This window comes from Otolemur garnettii, unplaced genomic scaffold (assembly GCF_000181295.1).
Source record: "Otolemur garnettii isolate 467f Iridium unplaced genomic scaffold, OtoGar3 scaffold00009, whole genome shotgun sequence".
Classification (NCBI taxonomy): domain Eukaryota; kingdom Metazoa; phylum Chordata; class Mammalia; order Primates; family Galagidae; genus Otolemur; species Otolemur garnettii.
In genome coordinates this window covers 15,730,063-15,737,981 of record NW_003852404.1, presented here as the reverse complement: position 1 = coordinate 15,737,981, position 7,919 = coordinate 15,730,063, and the positions used below count along the sequence as shown (strand labels likewise).

At 34.3% G+C, this 7,919-nt stretch overlaps 1 pseudogene; it reads right to left on the bottom strand.

Moving 5' to 3' along the window:
• Positions 1 to 1,369: 1,369 nt before the first annotated feature.
• LOC100962942 lies at positions 1,370 to 4,517 on the bottom strand (annotated as a pseudogene).
• Positions 4,518 to 7,919: the final 3,402 nt, after the last annotated feature.

The following is a 7,919-nucleotide window of genomic DNA, read 5'->3' as shown; positions in this document are numbered from 1 at the left end:
CATGTCCCCTAGTAATTCCTCTCTCCCGCCTGTTTTCACCAGCCTCCTCCCAAGGTAACCACTGATTTGCTTTCTTTCACTATTGGATTAGTTTGTATGTTATATAAATGGACTGATAAAAGAGGTACATTTTTCTGATATCTTTCAGCTGAATTATTTTAACAGTCATCCATGTAGGTGTTTGCATCAAAAATCTATTCCTTTGTATTGTTGAATACTATTCTAATGTACAATATATTGCAATATAATATAATATATAATATATATTGTAATTTGTCAATTGATTCACTAAATGAATATTCGGTTTTTCTAGTTTCTGGCTATTACAAATAAAGCTGTTGTAAGTACCTTTTCCAATCTCACATGAAAATATATTTTTATGAGTGCAACAGGTAGCACTTACCATAGGAAAGCTAGATGTTTATATTTATTTAATGTGGCCAAATTCTCCTTAGAGTATCTGTACTGCCTTACCCTGCCATCAGCCATATGAGAATTCCAGTCAAACTGCGTTCTCATCAACATTCAGTTTGGCCCAATTTTTTTCTTTTTATGTTTTCAATTCTAACATTTAGATATCTCCTTGTAGATTTAGTTTGTATTTTCCTAATGACTAATGAGTTTATTTTCCATTAACATTTCTTCTTGGCCAGAGTGGTGGCTCATGCCTGGAATCCTAGCACTTTGGGAGGGTCAGGTGGGTAGATCTCCTGAGCTTAGACGTTTGAGGCCAGCCTGAGCAACAGCAAGACTCCCTACCTCTTAAAAATAGAAAAAAACTAGCCAGGTGTTGTGGCAGGTGCCTCTAGTCCCCCCTAGTGAGACTGTATCTCAAAAAAAGAAAAAAAAAATTTGCCTCATGAGAAAATGAATCAGTTTTGACCATCAACCATACCAGGACAACAAAACTCAAAATCAACCATGATTTTCCACAGTTAAACCAGACATTTCCTTACTAACACATATCCCCAATTTCAACTCCCTGGAGTATGTTTCTTATGTAAACATGGGAAATCTGTCTTAAATATAATAAAATGATAAGGAAGAAATAAAGTGAGTATAAGAATTGTTGATGAGATATTTTAAAAGTTACTTTTGATTTTCCTTTCAAGCAGAATTAGTTCAACACAATGATTTTGTAGATTTTGGAATGTTTAAAAAATATTTTAAAATGTTTATGAATTTTATATTAATAATAAGTACTAACAGGGCAAAATGAAGGTTTTGTTAACTTAATTTGTGTATTTGGATACTGTTTAATTATTCTTTTTTCTCATTCACAGAAGGTAGGCTATGTTGATTATGGGCACTTGACTGGCTCAGTGTGACTCTGTTCTCCTTCACCTCATTCTGAGCCCTACGAGGAGACTCAGACTGGCAGGAGTGCTGCTTGGGGCCTGTACACAATTTTCTCATTGAGAGCAATCTGTGACTGTATGAGGCTGGCCCGTAGGTCACCATCAGCGAGTCATTGATGTTCCTGTTGAGCATGGTCTCCAAACCGTCAGGAGCTATTTGGGATACTTGGTTAACCAGGCTCATCATGAAGCCACCCACAGAATTGTCAGCTGACACTTTTCCACGCAGTATGTCCTCTGCATACTCAACACCGTGTTTAAGGCATCCTGGATACGAGCTGATGTCCCTCCTACCTGCTGCAAGTCACTTGAGAATCCAATTGCTGGATTGGGGCTAAAACAGGTCTTCAGGATCAGGTCAACTCCAATGCGTTCAGTGTCATAATACGCATATTTCACTGTCAGCGGTGAAAACGTCACTCCCATGGTCCTCCCAGGGACACCCATTAAAGTCCTGGCATAGGCTTTGATGCTCTTGAGGCTGTTCTGGAAACTTGTGTCAACAGTGCGTGAATGGGGTTGGGGGCTTCCAGGCTGGAGTCCTCATGGATCTGCACAAATAGCCCTGGCAATCTTGTTTACTCTTGCAGAGATTACTGAGAGTGGAACCACTATAAAAGAAAGTAGAACAGAAAGAAAAAATAAAGAAACCTTATAACATTTTATAAGCTACACACATAATTATAAGTAGCAGTGTTTCTTTGTGGTAAAATAAATTTTGACAGGAGAAAAAACTTTGCAAATGATTTAGTGTGCAGTTCGGCATTTTTCCCTTTCTAGATCCGATTCACCCTTGAAGAACATGAGAGTTAGGGAGTCGAATCCCCATTCAGACAAAATTCTGCAAAACTCTACTACTGATAGGTGACTGTGGTCTAGACCCCTTATCAATAGCGTAAATAATTGATTAACAAAGATTTATATGTTTTATACTGTATTCTTAAAATAAAGATAAAGAAAATGTTATTAAGAAAATTATAAGGAAGAGAAAATGTATTTACTATATAGTGAAACTAGATCATAAAAAATCTATATCCTTGTCATATTCAGATAGAGTAGACTGAGGAAGAGGAGCGATTCAGCATGCTTCCTCTGGGGTGGCAAAGACAGCAGAAAATCGGAGTGACCCACACCACGTTCAAGAAGCAAGTGTAAATTAAAATAAGTCACTTCAGGTGTTTTTATTCAGTCTCAGAGGAGAAATTGTAGTTATTTAAAGGCAAGATTTCAACCTTAAAAGTAACATAATCTTATAAATAATTAAAATAATCTATATTTTCTACACATATAATTTTTATAGATGAATAAATATGCTATATTTTTATTCATTTATTTTGCAGATGTTTATAACAGGACTGCCACATTCCTGCAAGGTTACTACAATATGACACTTTATATAAATCATCTTTTTCATAATTATTTTACCCTTTACTGGGAATCCTGAGGCCCAGTATGTTTTTATGCATTAGAATTTTGAAGTGTTATAATTTTGAAATGTTGTAATTTTGAGATGTTAGGATTATCTTCAAATGTTTCTAGCTTGCACCTTGCCAGTTTACACGAAATGCTACCACCAGATTCACATTTTTCTAACAAGGTGGTTTCTCTTAGTATTTTCATTACAAAATGTACAATATTTTGTATAGTTTGGGGAAAAAAGAAAACCTTAGAAGAAAATGTGAAAATTTAGCTTCCAATAAATTACCTTCCTGAATGACGATGACATTCTTTTCTTCAGTTCCTTCACCTCACGCCCTTGGTCTCCTTCAACCTGTCTGAGTTAACATAACTCTGGATAGAACAGACAGTTTCAGCTTCACTTTACTGTTCTCACTCCCCATGTTTCCCCAGGGTAGTATCATCTGCTCTCCCAGTTGTCTCATTAACTCTGATAGGTTGAAATTCCAAATTTCTACTTCTATGCCTATTCTTTCCTAGCATTTCAGATCCCGAAATCCAACTGTGTGCTCGACTGTTCAATTTGAGATAGAAGTATTTCCAAATTAGCCCAAATAGAAATCACATGGGATGCAAGAATGTCTAAATAAAATGTAGTAGATGTTTACTAGAGTACTTCTTAGCCTTAAAAATCAATGGTGAACTAATATCTCTTGTGTTAACTTGGAGGGAACTGGAGATCATTCTTCTAAGTATCACAAGAATGGGAAAAACAAATATCACATGCAATCACTCGTAAGTTAGAACTAATTGGTCAACACTCAAGTGCATATATGGAAATAGCATTCACCAAAAATCAAGACAGTGAGAGATGGAGGAAGAATGGATGGAGTCACACCTGACAAGTACAACACACACTCCCTGTGTGACGGGCACACTCATAACTTCTTTAACTCAGACTGTGTAAACAAAACATTTGTGCCCTGGTAATATTTTGAAATTAAAAAAAGAAAGAAAGAAATCACATTTGTTCAAAACCTTGCATCACTAAACATTATTCTTTAATTCATCTCAGTTAAATCCATCATCTTTCACTTTCCCAAACTGTAAACCTAGGAAGTTTCCTCACATCGTCCTTTTCTCATTTAATACATTAACTCACGGATCAAGTTCATATTTAACTTCCAGGTAATTCGCACCCCTGTTGCTTTCTCTCAATTTATACCGCTTCGGTCTCAGCCAAATCTCTCATAACCTCAGACCTACAACACATTCAGAGCTTCCTAACCGTTCTTCCGGTCTGTGTATTTCCAGCATTATCTTTCAGGCCATTGCCAAGCCGACCTATATAAAACACAAATCTGATAACATTTCTCCTCAGTTATCAAATACTCTGTAGCTCTTACTCTTCTCTACTCTGGAGTTAATCAGCAGCCCCTTAGCTTGAAGAAAAAAAGGATCTCCATGACATTTCTTGGAATTGTTATTTTTGCCTTATTTTCTCTGTCTGAATACATTTCATATGCCAGCAGTACATAATTACGCTTTATACTCTAAAAGTATAGATACTCTAAAAAGTAGTCTTCTTTCAATGTCTTTGCTAACATCGTGAATACAGCCTGGATCAGCTTTTCTCCCAGATCTTTGTATTATTTCTAATTCTACACTTTCTTCCATTCTTGTAAAATAGCCGTTGTGGTCATGGCCTTGAGGATGTTGTTTACAGCACTTGGAAAGCCCTTCACGATGCTTGGACTCCATGTGTGTGAAGGAGGTGGTGTTGCTAGACTTAGAGGGACAACAAAAGAAGGTTCTGAGGAAATTTTTAAAGTCAGGCTAGTGATGAGTTTTACTGTAATACGTCCCTGTAATATTTGGAATATAGTTATACTAAAAACTTATTTTATTTTTACATGAAATTTGCATTCAACTGGGCATCCTATATCTTATTCAGCAACTCCACAGGTGTGACAACAGCACTGCTAAGGCAAGAGAAATCAACATAAAAATGATAGGACATAGGATGGAAAATTTGATCTACTATGATTAAATCTTTCCATAGAATAAATGCCAAGCATTTATTCAGCTGTAAAATCTTAGCAAAATTTACAGTGCCAGTGATTATTGATGTTTTCTGTTGAACATATACACAAATAAAGGCAGGCATTGCAATAATATTTTAGACCAGTCTGATCTTCTTTTTAGAACACAAAGCTTACGTACTGGCAAGATTCATAAAGGCAGGCATATAATCTCTAATTTCTCGAATGTTCATAAATATTTGTCTTCTTTATCTAAAAGTAAAACTGGGAACTGAGTTTCAGATCGAGTCCTTTTCTCTGTTCATACCTCACCATGATTTGCTGTAAATCACTCTGGGTGTGACATCTACACATTTTCTTGGCCAATGTTTATTTTTTTGCTCCTTCCCTTTTATAACTTCACTGAGGTATAACCAAAAAAATAAAGTGTGCATATGTGAAGTATTTTTAAAAATGCATATGCCTATAGAAGCTTCACAAGATAGTAACTATATTCATACCATGAAGATTCTTTCCATTTCCTTCATACTTGCAAAAAGTAATTTGCTTTATCTCTATGATTTTGACATTTATATATATATATATATATATGTAAATGGAATCAGACAGTAGATACTACTCCAGCTTTTATTCAGTGTTTTTTGGGACTCAGCCATTTTATTGTCATTACTGCATAGAATTTAATTGTAATAATAAGCTTCAATTTGTTTATAGATTCACCTGCTGGACATTTGGGTTGCTTACAGGTTAGGGATATAACAAATAAAGTTGATATAAGCATTTGTGTACAATTGTATACAAATGTACTTGTTTTGATTTCTCTTGACTAAATACCTTATTCTATAATGATTTGACTATATTATATGCACATATTTAAGAAACTTTCAAATTGTTTTCCAGAAGGCTTGTAACATTTTCATTGTCTAAACAGCATAGAAGTATTCGCATTACTGCACATTCTTATAAGTACTTGAAATTATCAGTTTTATAATATTAGACTTTCTTGTATGTATGGTTTTACTTTATATTTCCCTAAAGAAGAATGACGAGAAAATGTTTCCATGTGCTTACTTGCATCTATCCCTCTTTGATGAAGTGTTTTTGAGCTCTATGAAAGGGTCTTTGGCATTTAAAAGCCAAGAAACCAGGGAATGAGGCAGACGGTCTAGTTTGTTGGTATAGTTTGATTTATAATCCTGGGCCACCACAAGACAGGGAGATCTCAACGCTGCAACTCAGATGTACTGAACAGTGCATAGAGACATAGGTCTTTGTACCTTGGCAAAAAAGTGTATGTGTCTTGGAAAAAAATGTGTTAATGACCAGAGAATGTTGGAGGTGTCACAGTCTGTGATTCTGCAACAGCATTATGAGCTGTTTTAGAGAAAAAGAGAAAACTTACAGTGATAGGTGTTTCTCCATAAAGAATAACATATCAATGACACATTTTGGAGGCATTCCCAAACTTAACGTTAGCCAGAAGTCACAAGCCAGATGGGTACTTAAGGTAAAGTCACTCATTTCCACATTTGGTAAGTCTGTTGTCTAATTTTTTAAAACAACTTGCTTATTATTATTGAATTTTTATATAATGTGGATAAAAATTCTATTCCAGAGATATGCTTAAAAGTTTTCCATCAGTTATTAACTTTTTGTTTCTTAACAGTGTTTTCTAAATAACAAAATTGCTTGATGTTAATCATGGTTGGCTAATATTTTTGTCTCATGTATTTTCTGTTACGTATTTTTCTAGGCATTTTATTATCTTAAGATTTACCTTTATTTTTGTGATTATTTTCCATATAAGTAGTTTGTCATTGTTATGTGTAAAAGAAAATTTTAATTGATAGTAAAATAGACGTTGCTGTGGTTTCAATTTATGCTGAACTCCTCATGGATCAAATAATACTTGAAAAATATTTTCGTTAATATTTTAATTAAATAACTAAAATTCCTTATTTATAATACACGTAGAAGATAAGATGTATTTTCTTATGTCATTAAAATGAAATATACACGTGGACAATTCATCATGGAAGTGAATTGACTACATTTATTTAAAACCTACTGACTTTACTCTGTGATATTATGACAGATCTTTTTTAAAAATTGAGTTAGTCAATTAAAAAAGTAAAATTAATATGTAGTTAGGAGTTCTGACATTAATCTGTTTTATTTGTAAAACTCTTATTTAAAGTGAAAGTGATTTATCTACAACCTTCAGATTATCTCTGATGTTTATTTAAATCTACCTACTTCAGTGATATAACAGGAACCAGAGGAAAATAGACTATTAAGTATAAATAGTATTTCTTTCCCCAACTAATTAGTGAGCACTTTATCTTGTTGAATACACTTAGATTCGCATCTCATTAAGCCATCATACAATATGAGAATGCTATTGATGAGACATACAGCTTGCTGGAAAAAATAAATTAATAACAACTCAATATTTACTTAGAATCATTGTTTACAAAAGGTGTTAGCACATTCTATATCCTATTGCAAGTTAATATCCTAATGAAATGCTTTCTGCAAAATTACAAATCTGAAAATATTATGAATTTTTCTAATTTTACTATAGGCATAAGTACACTGAATTTATTTGATGGCATAAATTTTTAATCTTAAAAAACCTACAATTATGGTAATGTGGCATACGGAGGAAATTTTGTTTTCCCTCAGCCCTCATGAATTCTTAGTTGAGATAGACCCCTGTAACAAAAGGTAAATTAAAAACTAATGAGAGAAAAACAAGCAGGTTTATTGGCACATGTGGTGCACACACATCCAGCGAGGGAAACCCTAATGAACAGTAACGCAAAGCAGCTGCTTGGAAATGTGGCTCACATAGTATCTTCAGTAAAACCAATAACGTGTAGAGGAAAGACAGGACAAAGGAAAACAATCTGGGGCTGCCAAGTCTGGGAAAACGGGAGGGTAAATATTATGTATAGGAGGAAACTAATGAAATAAGGTTTGTTTGACAATTCCTCTGTCTAGAATTGACTTCAATAAAGGAGAATTTACATCCTCTGTCTAGGCAGAAAAGTGAGGTCACTGAACTCTTCGTCTACTTACTGCTTCTTAATTGTCTGCAGCATAAAAATAACTTTTATGT